This window comes from Notechis scutatus, chromosome 5 (assembly GCF_049901735.1).
Source record: "Notechis scutatus isolate UNSWTSFEM ecotype Mainland chromosome 5, rNotScu1.2, whole genome shotgun sequence".
Classification (NCBI taxonomy): Eukaryota; Metazoa; Chordata; class Lepidosauria; order Squamata; family Elapidae; genus Notechis; species Notechis scutatus.
This window is the reverse complement of record NC_142013.1, coordinates 59,904,923-59,924,892: the sequence shown is the minus strand read 5'-3', so window position 1 is coordinate 59,924,892 and position 19,970 is coordinate 59,904,923.

Sequence of the window (19,970 nt, the reverse complement as noted above, 5' to 3'; positions counted from 1 at the left end):
CTTGGATATATCTTTATGCGTAGTCATAGAAAGTTGTATCCTTTATATATTTACCTTATGCTTCTCCATGAATCTGAATATTGTATTTATTTCTTTGTAACATTATACACTTCCATCTGTATTTATTTTAATTGCATTGACTGCTGACTTTATGGCCATAATAAAAATTTGAATTATATTCCCTCAAATTGTTTGCTACATTTCAAGAAGAAAATTGGATGGGCTAAAATTGCTGAATGATAGATAAACAAAACATTTTCTGAATTATCAGTTTATACAGGACATGTTAGCAGATTCCCAAACTACCTGTATTAGAAAGGGTTTTTTTTGAAAAAAGTTAGAGTTAACTTCTGTAGATAGTAAAATAGTATTTCTAAGCTAGAAATTGATAATTCATAAGAGTTTGGAATAAAGAGAAGGGATATCTTATTTTAACAATTAAATTGTTTGTTTTGAAAGAATATTGAATATATTTCTTATGATCTTAATGTAAGACTAATTCATCAAATGATTTTTGTCATGTTCACTGGACTCTTCAATGCATATTTGAAAAGAGCCGTATACAAACATTTTTATGAGATATATTTGAGGACCTTAACACATACAATTTGAACTTACTGTTTGCCCATTTTTGGTCTAATATTTTTATAATAAGATTTTGAGAAGAAAAATAAAGTTAAAAGAGGTTTATATAAAACTAGATTATAAACCAAAATATTGAGATCTGATATTCTTTGATCTTGCTGATTTTTTTGCACATGTTTCATTACCAGGCTAGATAATGTCATAAATTCAAGGGGAAGTGAGTTTTGCTTGTGGCTAAGAAGGAAACAAATAATCTAGGTCACATCCTCATTGGCAGTCAACATCCAGATAAACAGTCATGGAAGAAACAATGCCATAATTAAGGAACTGTCAAGGATACACTATAGCCAGGAACCAAGGATACACTATAGCTAGGAACCTCTACCATTGATGATGTTACCTGGTTAAAAAAATTGCAAGAAAGCAACCAAGTGTCAAGTGTCTCCCACCTTGAGCTAATGTTTGCTTTGCTATTGAAACTGAAACATTAGAATTTATGGATTTAAATTTTAGGATTTTTATCTTATTTTTAATCCCTTGCTGGCCTTGATTTTAAATAGGCCAGATAATACCTGCCAAAATTCATGTAGATCGTTCTATATTTACTTAAATATAAACTACTAAGATCTACAGAGAATAGACAACCATATTTGTTATTTATTCCAAAAGTCAGGAGTGAACAAAGAACTTTAGTTTTGGCTATTAATTCTTGTAGTGGGTTATAACCCTAACCCTATAATCTGTCTTTCATACAATATCAAACTGATGTCATATCCCTACTATTATCCATTGACAGTTGAATTATGCTACTGGCTGATATGACATCAAGAGAAGAGTAACAGCACCAAGATTACTAGAAAAATATATAACTCAAGATTTTTCCAACCACTTTATTCTACAATCCTGGTGCTGCTGTTGCTAATATTGCTAATCCAGGACTAAGTTCTTTATGCCTGTTGGTGCTGCAGTGCTTAAAGAGGTCCTGGACTCTTGTTTTCTTTAATGATCTTATTTAGAAAACTGAAGAAAGTGGTTGACCAAAACCACTCTAAAATGAACCAAACTGTTTCTGAGAGATGCTAAACTCACATCTCTAGTTATCAAAAATTGCCTGTACTCTGGTGGCTGAGCTCTAGACCACATTAGAGAGTGCAATTATCTGTGGGTGTAGTTATGAAATCTATCAATTGCTGTGATGAAATTTTCCATAGTAAATTATTTGATGGTGCCACTCAATGGTTTGTTAATGACAAGCCTGAGACTTAGAAGAGAGCAAATTTATGCTAGTGGACAATGTACCATCTGTGGCTCAGAGTGAACCACAGTAAATCAGCTAACTGAAGTGCCCTACAAGAATTTTATGGGGAAGGATGTTGCAGATAATACAGAATTTACTCTTCTTGTGCTGTTTAGACAGTATATGGTTAGTTTAGGACAGAGAGCTGCCCCCTTAAGGGAACGCTTCATGGGAAATGTAGTTCATGTCATGTGGTCACATCTGTAATCCTGATTGGTCACTGACTTGATCTCTGCTTGGGCTGGGGGAGTTTTTGGGCATTCTTACATGGACCCCAGCATCTTGCTGGAGTTTTCATTTGCTATAATGCTATGGGATGAAGAGCACCATTTTTTAACACTATTGAGGCAACTATTGAGGCAAAAATTGGACGTTAGATGAATCTCAACATAACTGTGAGTTATATTTTGAGGATGCCTAATAAAATCCAATAAACTAACGTTGCATGGAAGCCTTTGTAGTGTTGAACTGCTTGTCCCAAGCTGTTCCAGGAGTTTGGGGACATGAAACTCCTTCTGACATGTTCTATAATGACTGGCAAAAAGTATCAGTGTAAATTAATGTGGCTCTACAATTTTCTTCTACATTTTAATGATTTTTGTTTTATTTATTGAAAAATATATATTAAGAATAACAAGTTTGCTAAAATTGTTATGAGGGAGAGTTTTGCACACAGCTGTTATCGAGTGGCTAAGAGAATGGCCTGTTTGTTATTGAAAAGTAATTTTCTCCACATTTATAACTTTTCTGGATTCCTACATCTCAAAAGAAGACATGCTTTGGAAATTCTTCCTTTGGAGTTTTTTCTAGGGCAGAAATCAAAACAGCAGAATAATAGAATTCTAACATATAGCAACAGCACCCGTAGTGTGCTTACTTACTCTACATGAAACATGGTGTCAGAGCATCTGAATCTATGCTGCCTGTACACATTTGATGCATACCAGGCTAGCACTTGTAGTCCTGTCCTGGAAGCTGGGCATTTGAAGCAAGAAAAACAGCATCATGGCAGCCGCTAACAACATACTGCCTGAGGCCATGAAGATGAGTAGAGATTGCAGCAGTAACTGGGACAACTTCACAGCAGAATTTGAGGATTACTCCCTAGCCACAGGCTTAAATGATAAGCCAACAAGAGTGCAAGCAGCCACACTGAGGAGGCTGCTGGGCAGCGAATGCCTCCATATTTACAAGCACAATTTAACCCTTACAGAGGAGCAAAAATGTGATACTGAAGCTATCCTAGATGCCTTAGAAGTCTTTTTTCAGGACTTCCGGTTTGCCAGGGTTCGTTGGCAGCAGGGATTCGCGATCCAGCACGATCCCTGTCACGCTAGCCGTCTTGGTGCCTCCGATCCCGACTGGTCTAGAGGATAAGGCTGCCATGTAGAGGCAGCTGAAGACAGGGGGGATCCGGATAGGGGTTTGGGGGTGTCGCAGACCCCCTCCCCACCCGGCAAAACCCCCTTCTCTCAAGGCGGTGGAGCGGCGGTCAGTAATGGCCACCACAAAGAAGCCGGCAACTGGATAAGAATGTGCAGGAGGAAGAAGGAGAAAGTTTGGAAAGTTTTAAAGTGAAAGTTTTTTTGGCTACCGGGACTTTAAGATATATCTAATATCCTGAAAACTACAGTTTTTTTGAATGATACATTGTTTCCAGAGGAGATTCTAAAAGCGGCGAATAGTGCTGAAAGGGAAAGTTTACTTTCCTTCCCAACGGACTTAACAAAGGGACATTGAAATATCTGCTTTTCTAAAGAAGGTAAAATTTAAAGCTCTTTGTTATAAGTGGGAAGGGAGATGACTAAAACCTGTATAAAGATCTTGTTGGAGGAGATGCCTTGGAGATTTTGAGACTAGAAGCTAATTGCAATAAGGCTTTAAAGTACAGACTGGGCTCGTTTTTTCTTTCTTAACTGATATTACCCCAGGAAGAGAAAGTGTAAAGGGAAGAACTTTCTGCTCTGTTTGGATGCTTGATGACTTTGGGACTTTGGGGAACTGTTTTTTAAGTTTTGAAACATCTTGGTTGTTCTAAGAAGAAGAAGAGGGGAAAAAAAGAAGAAGAAAGGTTTACAATGGCTCTATCTATTGATGAACTAAGAAAGGAATATGGAAAAACAAAGAAAGAAAGCAAGGACTCTTTGAGAGATATCTTTCACTTTTTAGAAATGGCGCTTGCTACTTATCAGCAAATACAACAACAAATGGAGGAAACAGAAGAAGAAGAAGAAGAAGAAGAAGAAGAAGAAGAAGAAGAAGAAGAAGAAGAAGAAGAAGAAGAAGAAGAAGAAGAAGAAGAAGAAGAAGAAGAAGAAGAAGAAGAAGAAGAAGAAGAAGAAGAAGAAGAAGAAGAAGAAGAAGAAGAAGAAGAAATCTTTAATGAATTAAAAAATCTGACTAAGAAAGAGAAGAGAAAGAGAGGAAGGAAAATAAAGGACTTAAGACCTAAAAAAACACCCAAGAAAGAGAAAAATGAGATGCAAAACCAATACAATGCTAGAAAGCAAAAGAAAAGAGAAATACAACAGAGAGGGGAAGCCAAAAAGGCGAAGGTTAGGAGAGGGGGAGGTGAAAAGACTAGGTGGGATAAGAAAGGAAGGGAAAAGGGGGGGAAAAGCCATAAAGGTATAAAACAAGATGGGAAAAGGAAATTTTTTTTTAGGGACAAAGGGTAATGTATAATTTATTTTTAAAAAAAGGATCTGCAAAAGTACATAAGATAGTATTGTAGTATTTGTATTAGAAATAGAAAACTAGAATTTTATAAGAACGAATAAAATATTAAAATATCAAAATGCTTAATAATGATAGACTTTATGATTTAATAAAATATTAAATGGAATGTTTAAAATATAGAGTTTATTGGCTATTGTGTTAATGTTACTACAAATGTATTATCGTAGCATTTGTTTTTGAAGTAGACAATTGGAATATTACAAGATTTAATAAATCAAAATATTACAATGTTTAAGATTTAATGATAGATCTTAACATTTAATATTATTGAGAAGGTGTAAAATGCTTAAGATTTAATGATAGAGCTTAATTTGTTATTCCCTTAATGTTATCACAACTTTTTTTTATTCTCTCTTTTTTTAAAAATTTTTCAGTTTAAAATGTACTATTTAAAATGTACTAAAAAAGTAGAATGGTAATTATGTACTTAATTATTTTATAGATTTATTATTCTCTCTTTTTTTTCTTTTCTTAAAATTTAATAGGTAGATTGTACTAAGCAGAATCAGATTGGGAACTAGGTATTATTTTAAATCAGGCTTGTCCAACCCGCGGCCCATGGGCCACATGCGGCCCAGGTCACCTCGTAATGCGGCCTAGTGCCCACCCCAACCTTCTGGCAAGAGATAGCGAGGAGGAGGAGGAGAGGCAGGCGCGAGGCAGGGCGAGGCGAGCGCCACGCCAAGCAGCAACAGAAAAGGCGGGCTTCTTCTGCCCCCTTTGCTGCTTCTGCCCCCGCCGCCGCTGCTGCTTCTGCCCCCGCCGCCGCTGCTGCCGCCGCCGCTTCTGCCGCCGCCGCCACTTCTGCCGCCGCTGCCGCCGCCGCCGCTTCTGCTCCCGCCGCCGCCCCCCCACCCCACCGCCACCGCCCCCCCCACCCCGCAAAATTTAGCCGGAAAATTAATAAAAAATAAATAATTTTTAATAAATAATAAAAATAATTTATAATTTATTATATAATTTTATAATATAATTATTTTATAATAATTTATTATATGTGCGGCCCAAACCAAATTTTCATCTTCTAATGTGGCCCAGGGAAAGTGAAAGGTTGGACACCCCTGCTTTAGATGAAGCGCATCAGTCTCATAAAAAATTTGCTGACAGAAAGAGAGCCCCCCAGGTGGTGTATAAAGTGGGTGATAAAGTATTTCTCTCGACCAAATATTTGCAGACTACCCAGAAATCGAAGAAGTTGGGCCCTAAGTATGTGGGGCCTTTTCCCATTGAGAGGATTGTAAATCCGGTGACTGTTCAACTAACTTTACCAAAGACTCTTCGTCGTATTCATCCGGTTTTCCACGTCAGTTTGTTGAAACCCAAACATACATGTATTTTGAGACCGGCTCAGTCTGATCCCCCCGTACCACTGTTAATTGAAGGGGAACAACATTTCAAGATTAAAGAAATTTTAGACTCTAGGAAATAGAGGGGTCGGATCCAATATCTTGTAGCTTGGAAACATTTTCCTCCGTCCTATGCTGAGTGGGTTAATGAGAAAGACATTAGAGCTCCTGAACTGATTAAGAACTTTTATGCTAAATATCCTGATAAACCATAGAAATGTATGCCAATGTTAATTTATGATTATTTTTTCTTACAGGGACTAATGTCCTTCTTCTAGGGGGTCTGAATGTCAGCCTCAAGATATCTTCACCCCTCTCTATTCTTTATTTGCTACTATCTATTTTTTATTTACTGTTATGCCATTTTCTCTTTCGGCTGCCATGAAATAGTGGGAGGGGGGAAACTTGGAAGGGAAGAAGGCAGGAGGTGTTTTGCATTCCTTTGCTGGGTTAAGAAGGGGAGGGGGGATTCTTTTCTTTAACTTTCCATTTCTTTGCTAGCCTCTGTCCTTTTCTGCGCAACTGCGAACTTTTATCAAAATATGTCAAGGTCACTGACAGTAGCCTCATCATCACCTGGAGATGACCACATGATTCTATTCAGAAGTTTTAATTGGAAGAATCATTTGATCTTTGGAGGGGGGGAGTAATTCTATCCTTTTGTATATGTGTTTTGCCCGCCAGTTTTTTAGTTTCGGAATTGATTCTGTTGCTACCACATCATCTTCCAGTAAAAGAATAATTCTGCTCTACACCATGGAGTCTGAGTATTTCTTTCTTGGGATTTAGAGGGAGCACAGTCTGACAAGGAGACTTTAATGCAATTGTACGTACAGAGCTTGAATATAAGATTAGCAAAACAGGTTAAAAAGTCAGAAAAACACTCCCTAAACCCTTCTTAAAATGACAGAAGAAATAGGAATTCGAGACATATGGAGAGAAGCGCACACCCAAAAAAATCAGTATTCATTTTATTCAAATAGGCATAGATCCTGGTCTAGAATAAATATGGCATGGATGTCCTCAGAATTGAAAACATGGGTACAAGAGATAGAAATAGAACCTAATGTATGGGCAGATCACAATCCAATAAAAGTTATATGGAAAGGACAAAAAAGAAAATTGAAATGGATGTTGAATCAAATGATATTGCAAAATAAAGAATTTATACAAAATATGGAAAAAGAATTGGACTTCTTTTCAAAGAGAACAGGCGAGGATAGATTTCATTGCAAACTGTATGGGATACTGTTAAATTCAGGCATTAATTATAACACATGGGGAAGAAAAATAATAAAAAGAAACAAAATAATAAAATGTTAGAGGAAGAATATAAAAGACTAGAAACAGAATTACAGAAAGAACCACCAAAAATAAACTAAAAAATCAAATGGATTTAATAAAACACAAAATGAATCTATTGGAAAAAGATGAACTGGCCCAAAAAACTAAAAATGCAAAACAAAACTTTTTTGAAAATGCAAACAAATCAGGAAGATGGTTGGCATATAAACTGAAAAAGGAGAGGGGGAAAATGATATATCAACTAATAGATGAGAAAGGGATGTTTTATTACCAAAATGAGGATAAATTATAATAATAAAAGAGTACTATGGAAAACTGTATGATTAGGAGAAAATTCCAGAAAATAAAATACAATATTTGGAACAATCTGAACTTCTTAAAGTACCTGAAACAGTCAAAGTCATACTGAATGAAAGAGTAAGTATGATGGAATTGACAGAAGTGATTAAGAGAAAAAAGAACAATAAAATACCAGGGCCTGATGGGTTACCGGCAGAACTTTATAAAAAGTTACAAGATACATTAGGCCCAGTGATGTTGGAAGTTTATAATGAAGTTCTGCTAGAAGCAAAACTACCTAACTCATGGATGAAAGCAAATATTACTCTTATACCAAAAGATGACTCAGATTTAATGCAGATAAAGAACTATAGAACTATCTTTATTGAATGTAGACTATAAAATATATGCTTTGATAATAGCAGAGAGATTAAAAAGGGTTTTGAATGAATTTATAAATCCAGATAGGAATGGATTTTTGCCAAAGAGACAGATTAAAAACAATACGAGAATGTTCTTGAATACATTGGAGTACTATGAAACACATCCTGGAAAACAAATGGTGTTGATTTTTCTAGATGCACAGAAAGCATTTGATAATGTTAATTGGCAATGTATGCTATTACAATTAAAACATATCAATTTTGGGAAGAGATTTATTAATATGATTAAAGCAATATATCTTAATCAATCAGCCAAGGTGATGGTAAATGGAGACATGACAGAGAACTTTGATATAAAAAAGGCACTAAGCAGGGATGTCCACTGTCCCCTCTGCTATTTATACTGACTCTGGAAGTATTAGCCAGAAATATTCGACAAGATGAACAAAAAAAAAAGGAATGGAATTTAAAAAAGAGAAATACAAGCTACAGGCGTTTGAAGATGACTTGGTCTTTATATTAGAAGACCCATTAGAAACTGGACTGAAGTTAATTAAAAAGATAGAAGAGTATGTGAAAATTGCTGGATTGAAAATAAATAAAGACAAGACAAAGGTTTTAGTTAAAAATCTCACAGATACACAAAAAAGAGTGTTGATGGAAAGAATTGATATGCGGCTGGTCAAAAAGTGAAGTACTTAGGAATTGTCAGGCCCAGTCTCTCTCTCCTTCAGACAATAAGAATGAACTTTTGAAAACTGGGTATTTCAAAAGGAATTCTTTATTGAAAAGGTAGATATCCAGGTGATATTCAAAGCAGAGTCTAATATGCCTCCAGGCATGCATAAAGGGAGTTAGAACCCCTCCCCTTAGTCCGGTGTGGATTTCGTCAATACAAAGAAGCAACATGCTAATTCCCTCACCCACTTTTTTCTGGGAATGTAGTTGAGAAGAGCTTCCCAGGAAGTTTCTTTCAGAGCTGGAATTTTTATGGCCTCTTCTCTTGTTATCTCTCCAAGAGGTGACAAGTTGCCAGGCATCTGGATTCCAGTCCCCAGTTGTATATCATGTGCAAGTTATACAGATTCAATACAAGAATTAAGATATTCAGGTTACAAAAAAAGGATTACTTGTATCAAACACCTCTTCTTCCACTGAAGAATGGCAAATACACGGATCTGACATGAACAACAAAATGTGCAACAATTAAAGAGGATAATTATATGAAACTGATGCAACAAATTAAACTAGATTTGGAAAAATTGAAAGATTTGCAATTGTCATTAACAGGAAGAATAGCTACTATAAAAATGAATGTTCTACCAAGGCTATTATATTTATTTCAAACAACTCCAATAAAAATGGGAGAAAAATATTTCAAGGAATTAAATAAGATAATATTAAGATATATTTGGCTAGGGAAAACAGCAAGAATAGGTTTAAGAATGTTGCAAGATTCTAAAAAAAGAGGGGACTTTGGGCTGCCAGATTGGGAATTGTATTACCAAAAGGAATTGTATTAACTTGGGTGAAAGAATGGATTAATCTGAGGCATAAATGGCCTTCAACTAGTTGGCATGCTTTCCTGTGGTATGGGAAGAATAAGATATATAGTTATTTACAAAGACATTATGTTAGAAATGCACTGTTATCATAATGGTTTTAAATTAAAGAACAACTTGTATGTATTAAACTTGGTTTGGTTGAGCCTTGCTGGATGATGATGTAATGAAAGGGATTTGGGCAATTCCTAATATAGCTCTACCTGGAGTAGATCTTTGTTATGTAAAATAGATTGGCCTAGGCCAGAATAATGGCCCATTGGCAAAGATTGGGGGAGCTGAGTTTCTGCCTTTCTTGAGTTTTTACTTTTCTTTTTAGAGGAAATATTCCGCCCAGCCAGTCACATGACCTCCAAGCCACGCCCAGCCAGTCACATGACCGCAAAGCCATGCCCAGCCAGTCACATGACTGCCAAGCCACGCCCAACCAGTCACATGACCACAAAGCCATGCCCAGCCAGTCACATGACCTCCAAGCCACGCCCAGCCAGTCACATGACCGCAAAGCCATGCCCAGCCAGTCACATGACTGTCAAGCCACGCCCAACCAGTCACATGACCACAAAGCCACACCCATACAGTCACATGACCACCAAGCCACTCCCACAAAATAAGCCACACCCATACAGTCACATGACCCCTAGGCCACTCCCACAAAATAGGCCACGCCCACAGAACCAGTAGTAAAAAAAATTGAATACCACCACTGGTGGGGTGGCCCCCCTGGCATCCTCTGCAGCTGCTGCCATTTCAGTACCCCTTTGCTGCCAGCCTGGTTCTCCCCGGATATTGAGGTTTTCCAAAGTTTCCATCACCAACCCGTATTATATGTCTCTTCAACCAATCCTCCCTCAGTGGTGCTTTGGTTAGTTCCTCCTGGTCAGAGAGAGCTTCTAGCTCCAATTTCCACCCCAGCTTTCAGCTGCCATGGGTGAGGGTGTCTCCTCTGGTTCTGCCATCCCAGCTGTGTTTCTTCCCAATGCCAATCAACGAGCAGGACTTTTTTGGAACCTCCAGTGTCACCTCCTCCTCTCCAACGGGGTACAGGGAACAGGTGTCTAGCTGGGTGCTAACTGAGGTCTCTCCACAGCATTTGGCTTCTCCCTGCTTGCTGCTTTGATCAGACATGGTTTGTAGGGTGCCCTTGGTAGAGCGAAGTTGCTTCTCTTGATTGATCATTTTGCAGACGTTGCTTTCTGTAAGGATTGCCTCTCCTCCTAACTTAAGAAAGTGAGACTCTTGAAACAAAGTATTTCAAAAGGAACCTTTTATTGAACAGAAGTGATAGCAATATATTCAAAGCAACATCTGAATACCCTTAGGCAAGACAAGTAGAATTAAGGCAGTAAAGACCCCTTCCTTTAGCCAGATGCAGATTCATTCAATCCACAGGTGTGCAGATATTATTGTACCGGCTGCTCTGAGAAATAAATAAGCAGGCATTCCCATGGCCATCTCCGCTGGCTTTCAAAGTGAAACAACCCACATGGCCCTCCCCCCTACCACATTCCCCAAGAGGTGAGATAATCTTAGGGCACTCCAGCACCAGAATACAAGTTATTAAATAGCAATTGTCACAGGCAATAGTAATGAATTCAAGCCCCCCCTTCTCACAACAGAATGGCAGTATCACTTCCTAGAACTTACAGCCATCCTTCTTAACTCCTCCTGCAAATAATATTTCATAACCTTGCCTGTCTAACCTCGATATACTCAAAATATTATGATCTAATGCAGTTTAATAAAAATGTTTTTGAGAAAAGCATTAAATTCAACTTGATATTAACTTGAATTTGTTTTTGTGGCCATAAAATGCTTGTAAATTAAAATTTGATGATTCACCATTAAATGTAAGAATGTAAATGCATGTCTTAATATGGAAAATTACTATTTAACCCCAGTTTTGCATAACAGTTTCTTCAAAATGGTGCAGTAATAGACATTTAGGCACCCATTTGAGCATACTTTCTATGTCATCTTGTTTTGCTTTGGATAGTGTGTGTACCTGTAACTCTGTCTTAGGCACAGGCAATGTAACACATGTGGTAGGTGGTGTTGGAGAAGCAGGTTTCCCGCAAACACTCCTTGTCTTCTTTTCAAAGGCACGGATGATTACCATGGTCCAACTTTCCACAGTGAAGGTTGTCTTGAACCTTACTGTTGAATGAGTCTGAATGAATTTTATTTGTGAAACTTTAGCATATGGCATATTACTGTACTGAAACTGCATAGACTCATAGAGTAATCTTTAAAATGTGTGGGCTTCATCTGGATGATTTTGAATGGCTGGCATTGCTTGGGTTTTTGTTTTTTTTAGCAATCTTAGGAAAGAAACTAGTGAAAAGAATTCAGCTTGTAGCATAGCACTTTAATTATGCTATGCATATTATCCACTTCTTGAATGCAAGGGTGGCCCGGTACAGAAAACTTCATTTCTCCACTCCTCTACTCATTGCAGAATACCTTATGTCACCAGACTTGAAATTCTAGACCTAGAAAACCTAGAACTATGCTGCCTTTGGTCCAATCTAATTATAGTATATAAAATCATACATTGCAATGTCCTACCTGTCAATGAATACTTCAGCTTCAACCATAACAATACAAGAGCAAACAATAGATACAAACTCAAGGTTAACCACACTAAACTTGATTGCAGGAAATACGACTTCAGCAACAGAGTGGTCAATGTCTGGAATACTCTACCTGACTCTGTGGTTTCTTCCCCAAACCCCAAAAACTTTAACCTTAGACTGTCTACTATTGACCTCACCCCTTTCCTAAGAGGTCTGTAGGGGGCATGCATAAGCGCACCAATGTCCCTGTCCTATTGTTTCTTTTATTTTTCTTATATGTATCCATGTATTCATAACTATGTTTTTACTTATACATATTATCTTGTAAGCAATTGACAAACCAAATAAAATAAAAATAAATAAAATAAAATAAAATTTCAATCCTTTCAATGTTTGGGTGATTCCGAAGAAAATCTGTTATTGCAAAAGACATGTGTGAGTTTTTATTTTGTGGAATGCAGCTGTCACTCCATAATGTTAGATGAACGGCATGTGGTTGATCTTGCATTACAATTTCCAAAATTTGTATAATGGCACTAGCTATATCATTTCCAGCACATCCTCCCATTAATTCAGTCCAAATGGCACAGTACCCTTGTCCTGTATGTGATGTGTGAGCAGTCATATTGTACAAGTTAAGTTTATGCTTGAATAAAAAACTGCTTCTACCAAATGATGACATTCTCCATGCCAAAACAGCCTAGTTTTGTCTCCTCTTTCTTCCTGTCTGTGATCTCTCATTAAATTCTTCTGTTGGATTTACGAATCATATTTCTTTTGTAGCATCTGTTCTACCTGCCCAATTGAAGAGACAATTTTATGTTCCTTGCAAAGATCACAGCGAGCATTTTTGAGTACATGGAATGCCCATTTAAATTCATTGTTGAATACAGTTTGATAGTAAGAGAGTTTGACTCACTCATTTTCAATTAAAAATGCCATATTCAATTGGTCATCTTCAATTTCTGAAACATACTCAGATCTACTTGGTTCATATAAGTCTGAACTTGCTTCCATATCATGGAAAAGAGATATTATTTCAGTATTCATGTGTCCAGAAACAGAGGCAACACTAGGCGCTTCAGGCTCCATCCTTGCTCCGTCACATGGGAGCAGCCAAGCACGACAATTGGCTGCTGCAAATAAAACACTGTAGTTCTGAGTATTCATGCGATAGTGTAGATAGAACCTTGTAATTTTGCTATTTGTGGTTAATCTATTTTGAAATTTTACAAAATAACTTGTTAAAAAAATAAGTCATTGTAGATAGATTCTTGTCACACTCTTAACTCATTTTTGACAAAAATGTCAGATAGAACCCTGTAATTCTGAGGTAGCAATATGCTGGCTCAGCCCACTGTCCAACAACTAAGTGTTCCTGGTGTTTTCAGTCATTGATGCTGCCAGGGAAAACGATGCTGGAGAACTGTTCCACATGTGCTGAGTAGTCCTGCACCCTTGTCTTGCTACTCCTCTGTTTCTCCTCTCAGGGAAGCATCTCTGGAGATGCTCATCTCCAGCATCTCTTCTCTATATATTAACTGTCTCAGCTGTTCTGCTGGCATCCTGGACTGTTTTAGATGCTGGTCTGTGCTGAGCATTCTCTCCTCTCTTTCCTGGTCACCTCTCCAGCCATTTCTGCTCCTCCTCTAACAATCGACCAGTTAAATATGCCATGGTTAAATCCTGCTCTTGCATAGACTCTAGACTTGTCACAAGAATGTCCCATGAACTGTCCAATGAACTGAGCACCACATACACCTTGTGTGCCTCAGTAAATATCATTCCTCTTTCTTCCAACATAAGGAATACCCTTCATATATTCTGCAGATGTATGGACATACTGTCCCCCAGTTTCAGCTGTGCTTCTTTCTTCTTTTCAGCAACACTGTACTGCCCACTGTTTCTCTCATGTACACAAAGCGCAATGCCTCCCAGCACTCTATTGCAGACTGGAGACCCCTCACGTGTGTCAGCTGACTGTCCTCTAAAGCCAGAATTATACTATTATATATTTCATTTTTCCTCTGGTTTCCATCATCCAGGACTGTTGGTGGATTAGTAACAATCATCCACAACTTCTCCCTCCACAGGTACATCTCCATCTTCACATTCCAGGAGAGGTAGTTTGTCTCATTCAGCCGAGACACCAAGAAATCTCCTCCCATTATGCTGATGGAGGCCATGTAGCCTGTTTTCCTTCACAAGCCACTAACCATGATTAAACCACATTGCACAACTCCTCTGGCTCTGGTGAAAGCTCTCACTGGGTTTCTCCTCTCTCTAGTCTCTCTTGTCACTTTGACCTTCTCTCTATTCTGGGTCCATAACCTGTCAGAGTGTTTACAGCATGACTACTATTGTGAGTCAACTCAGGAGCAAAACATAGAACACAGAGGCTTTGTCTTTTAACAGTGGTTTATATACAAGACTGCTATATACATACATACATGTGTTAGGCAAATACCAGGCAATCAATCAATCTTCAACTCTACATGGAGAACTACAATGGAGATAGAACATGAGGAGAGAGAGATGCCCTCCCATGACATCCCTTATATAGACAGCTTCTTAAAGCAACAGTACCCTGCTGACTCATCCTCGTTCATCATCTTGGCTTACAGCCTTACAGCAGCTGGTCAGCTATTAAATCTTCATTACCTTAACATAAACTATCTGAATGTGAATTCCATCAAGAAAAAAATGATTATTTGGGATATGCATCTCACACCAGGGCATAGAGATGGACCCTCAAAAAGTACAGGCTGTGGTTGATTAGGAGCCACCTTGTACTCATAAACAATTACAAAGCTTTCTGGGATTGACCAATTTTTACCACCAGTTTATTCTCACTTTTGCCCAGATTGCCTTCCCCATTACCAATCTTCTAAAGACAAAAGGGGAGGGTAACTCAAAACCAAAACAGCCTCTGAACTGGACAATTGAATGTCAAGCTGTATTTGAGAAACTTAAATGGCTGTTCTCAGCAGAATCAATTCTAAAGCACCTGGATACAGAGAAACCATTTGTTATATAAGCAGATGCTAGTGATATGGCAGTAGGGGCAGTCCTGCTCCAAAAGAATGAGGAAGACAAATTACAACCGTGCGCTTACACATCCAAGGAGTTAAATGAGACTGAACAAAGATGGGCCATTTGGGAGAAAGAGGCTTATGCAGTTCGTTGGGAGCTTTTAACTTGGAGGAATTTTTTAGAGGGAAGCAAAATCCCCTTCGAGGTCTGGACTGATCACAAAAATCTAGAAGCCCTCAAGACCTCAAGAAAATTATCTCCAAAACAAGTATGTTGGGCTCAGTACTTTAAATGATTTGATTTTACTCTCAAATATCTCCCGGTGGGGGGGAGGGGGGAATGTTGTAGTGGATGCACTATCTAGAAAACTGCAGTACAATAGTGTAAAGCCAGGCATAATCAAGCCTATATTACAAAACAATCAAATGGCTGCCAAAGTAATCACCAGATCCCAGGAAAAGCAAGAAATGTTGAATGACAATGTCACCACGCAAGCTTTTAAACAAGCACTAGCTGCTGATGAATGGTTTTTGAGCCACAAATCCAGCTGTTTAATGAAAGTTGATTTAGCTTGGGTGGGAGGAAAGTTGTGTGTTCCAGCTAGCTAGAGATTGCACCTAATGGCGATGACTTCAAATTAACTGGATACTTTGGATTTGTGAAAACTTTACATCTAATTAAAAGACAATTTTGGTGGCCATCACTAAAAAAAGGGCATTGAGAGTTATGTAGCTAGCTGCCAGAGAGAGGAATGGGTCAAACTATTTTCTAAAGCACCTGTAGACCAGACAAGGAACAACGGATGGAAACTGAACAAGGAGAGATTTAACCTGGAAATAAGGAGAAACTTTCTGATAGTGAGAACGATCAACCAATGGAACAGCTTGCCCTCAGAAGTTGTGGGAGGGTCATCATTTGAGACTTTCAAGAAGCAATTGGACTGCCATTTGTCAGAAATGGTGTAGGGTCTTCCGCTTGGGCGGGTGGTTGGACTAGATGACTTACAACAGGGGTCCCCAACCACCGGTCCGCGGACCAGTACCGGTCCGCGGAACAACTCCTACCGGTCCGCTGCTTGCTGGGCGCCATCTTTTTCATGAAAAAGTGCTTCCGGTGAGCTTTTCCGGATAGAAAGCTCACCGGAAGCATGTTTTCATAAAAAGATGGCGCAGCGCTTCGGTGAGCTTTTCTGGGTAGAAAGCCATTTCTACCCAGAAAAGCTCACCGAAGCGCATGCGCCGCTATCTTTTTTTGATGAAAACGTGCTTCCGGTGAGGTCACCAGAAGCACTTTTTCATCAAAAAAAGATGGCGGTGCCCAGCTGATGCCGGTACCGGGCCGCGGCGCCCAGCTGATGCCGGTACCGGGCCGCGGCGTCAAAAAGGTTGGGGATCACTGACTTACAAGGTCCTTTCCAACTCTGATTATCTGTCAGATCCGTGTATCTGCCATTCTTCAATGGAAGAAGAAGGGGGGAAGTTGGTACAAGTAATCCTTTTTGATGTAACCCGAATATATTAAATCCTATATTGATTCCGTATAACTTGCACATGATATACATCCGGAGGAGTGGAGCCAGATGTCCAGAAACTTGTCACCTGTGGAAGAGAAACAGGATGAGAAGGGACCATAAAAATTCCAGCCCTAGAAGAAACTCCTGGGAACTCTGCAAGATACATTCCTAGAGAAGGGGAAGGGGGAATTAACTTGTTGGTTCTTTGTTTGACTAAATCCACATCTGAATGAGGGGAGGGTTTTTAACTTCCTTTATGTATGACTGTATGCCTGGGGGTATCTTAGATTCTGCTTTGCATAGTGTTGAGATAAAACCCCTTTCAATAAAGGATTCCTTTTGAAAAATCTAGTTTTCAGAAGTTCATTCTTTTCAGTTGAAGGGAAAAAGTCCACTGCTCACATTATCTGTTATCTGCCCCAGCTGAGCAGCAGCAAAAAGACATCAGAAAAAAGCCCCAGGACTCTAACCATTGGTTAAACGAGTCCCATACCATGTAATATTCAGATTCTTATTTTTCTTTGATTTCTAATGTTAATCTATTTATTTCTGCACATTCAAATTTTTTTCAATTACTTTTCCCTTTATTGGTGTCTTATCACTTTTCCAATTTTGAGCAAGTACAATTCTAGCTGCTGTTAATACATGTATAATTAAGTATGTTTTTCTTTACTATAATCTTCAGGTACCATTCCTAATAAAAATATTTCAGGCTTCAAATCTATATGTCATTTTTTCCAACCATGTGTGTATTTTACTCCAATATCTTTTGTCCAATATCAATATCAATTTTAATCCAATATCAATATCAAGTCCACCACATATGGTAATATGTTCCTGGTGTTTAGTGACACTTCCAACATTTAGTTGATTTATCTTTGAACATTTTCGCTAGTTTTGCTGGTGCTAAATGCCACCTGTAAAACATCTTAATTTTCTTTATATGCTGTTGATATAGTCAATTTATAATTACTGTCCCATAACTTTTGCCATTTATCTAATTCTATAGCATATCCAAAAAAATTTGCCCATGCTATAATTGTTTCTTCCACTTGTTCATCTTCCAACTTAATACCTAATAAATAACAATATAATCTTTTAATCAATTTATCCTCTGTTACTGTTAATATTTTATCCAGTTCCATCAATTCTTTATTAATCCCTTTATCTTTAATGTCTTTTTCATACCTTGATTGTATTTACATACAGGTGTGGGATCCAAATTTCTTAACAACTGGTTCTGTGGGTGTAGCCTAATTTGTGGGTGTGGTTTGATGGTCATGTGACTGGCTGGACTTGGCTTGTATGTAAATATTGTAAATATTTATTAAATATTGATTTTTTATATATATAAAAAAGCAACTTTTACCCAAAATCAGGCAAAGCAGGCAGGCAGTTTGAGTTGCTCCCAGAATCACAGTGTCAGCTTTAAAATTCAGCTTACTACTGGGTCTGCATCAAAGAAGGAGATGAGTGGGAAACTGCTTTTAACTGCCCTCTGGGTAGCTTCTAATTCAAAGTCATGCCTTTTGGACTTTGGGGGCTCATGCAGTGTTTATGCAGCTCATCAATGAGGTGCTACACCCGCACCTTTACCAGGGGGTCCTCATGTACCTGGTTGACATCCTTATCTTCAGCAAAACCATGGAAAAACCTGTTCAATTGGTCCAACAAGTTCTAGAAAAACTTCTAGCCACCAAATTATATGTGAAACTCTTAAAATGTGAATTCCACAAAGAGTCGTTGGACTACTTAGGCTACCAAATATCCAACCTGAGGATTGAAATGGACCCTGAAAAGGTGAAAGTGGTGCTGGACTGGCAACCCCCCAGAACCCGAAAACAACTTCAAAGTTTCTTGGAGTTTGCCAACTTCTATAGACAATTCATTCTGTCCTTTGCTGAAGTTCCCCTCCCATTGATGGAGCTATTAAAAACAGGCCCATCGCCCATCAAACCAAAGCCAAGTCAACCCCTGGCTTGGACTATGGACTGTCAGAAAGCTTTTGAGACCTTAAAACACCTCTTCGCAGCTGAGCCCATCCTCCAGCACCCAGACGCGACCAAGCCTTTTATTGTCCAAACATATGTAAGTGATGTAGTGGTGGCAGCTGTTTTGCTGCAAAAGGACTCTTAAGGCCGACTGATGCCTTGTGCTTATGTGTCCAAAAAGCTGACAGACACAGAGTGAAGGTGGGTGGTCTGGGAGAAAGAAGCATTCACCGTATGATGGGCTTTGTTGATTTGGAGGCATTTTCTAGAAAGGGCGCCAGAGGCTTTTGAGGTATGGACTGATCATAAGAACCTCGAGGCTCTAAAGATGTCTAGGAGATTATTGCCCAAACAAGTCCGTTGGGCCCAATATTTCAAGTGATTCGACTTTAACATTAAATATATCCCCGGAAGGAAAAACATACTGGCGGACACTGTCCAGAAAACCTCAATTTGACAGCCACCAAGAGGAAATATTACAAGCCTTAATTTCAGAAGCTCAATCAGCAGGCCAAGTGACCACTCGAGCCCAAGCCAACTGCCACCCCAAACACCTGGAAGATAAGCTGACTACAGAATTGAAAATGGCCCTATTGATTGACCCTTGGTTCCTGGACCATCAGACCGAGTTGACAATGAATGATGGACTAGCTTGGAAAGGGACTAAGCTTTATGTACCCACAACCCTAACACTACTGGTACTAAAGCGTAGCCACAACTCCCAGCTGGGAGGCCACTTCAGATTCCTAAAAACCCTACATTTACTGAGAAGACAGTTCTGCTGGCCAAAAATGAAGCTTGATGTCGAGGACAATGTAAAAAGTTGCTCAATTTGTGCCACAATGAAACACAGAACTGGAAAAACCCCTGGCCTCCTGCAACAAGTTGCTGAACCAACCCAACCTTGGGAAGAGATCGCAATGGACTTTATTGTTGAATTACCTAAGAGGTAATTTTCAAAGAAGTTATGTTTAGTATATTTTATTTTTTGTGCTAATTCTGCTTTGTCTATTATTTCCATTTTATGTTTTGTCAAAGTCATTTTATTTTGAATTCCTTTTTTTATGGATTCTTTTGTAGTTCTTCTTCCAATTTCTTATATTCTTCTTCTAACACTTTTTGTGCCTGTCTTTTCTTTCTATTTCTCTTTCCAGTATATGTTATTGCTAGTCCTCTTATATAAGCTTTGGCTGAATCCCACACATTTTGTAATGAAGTTTCTTCTTTTTTATTTTGTTCAAAGAAAATTTTTAATTCCTTTTCCATATATTCAATATATTCTTTTTCTCTCAGTATTAGATTGTTCATTGTCCATCTTGACGTCTTCTTTTGTCCTTTCCATATTACCTTAATCAAATTAT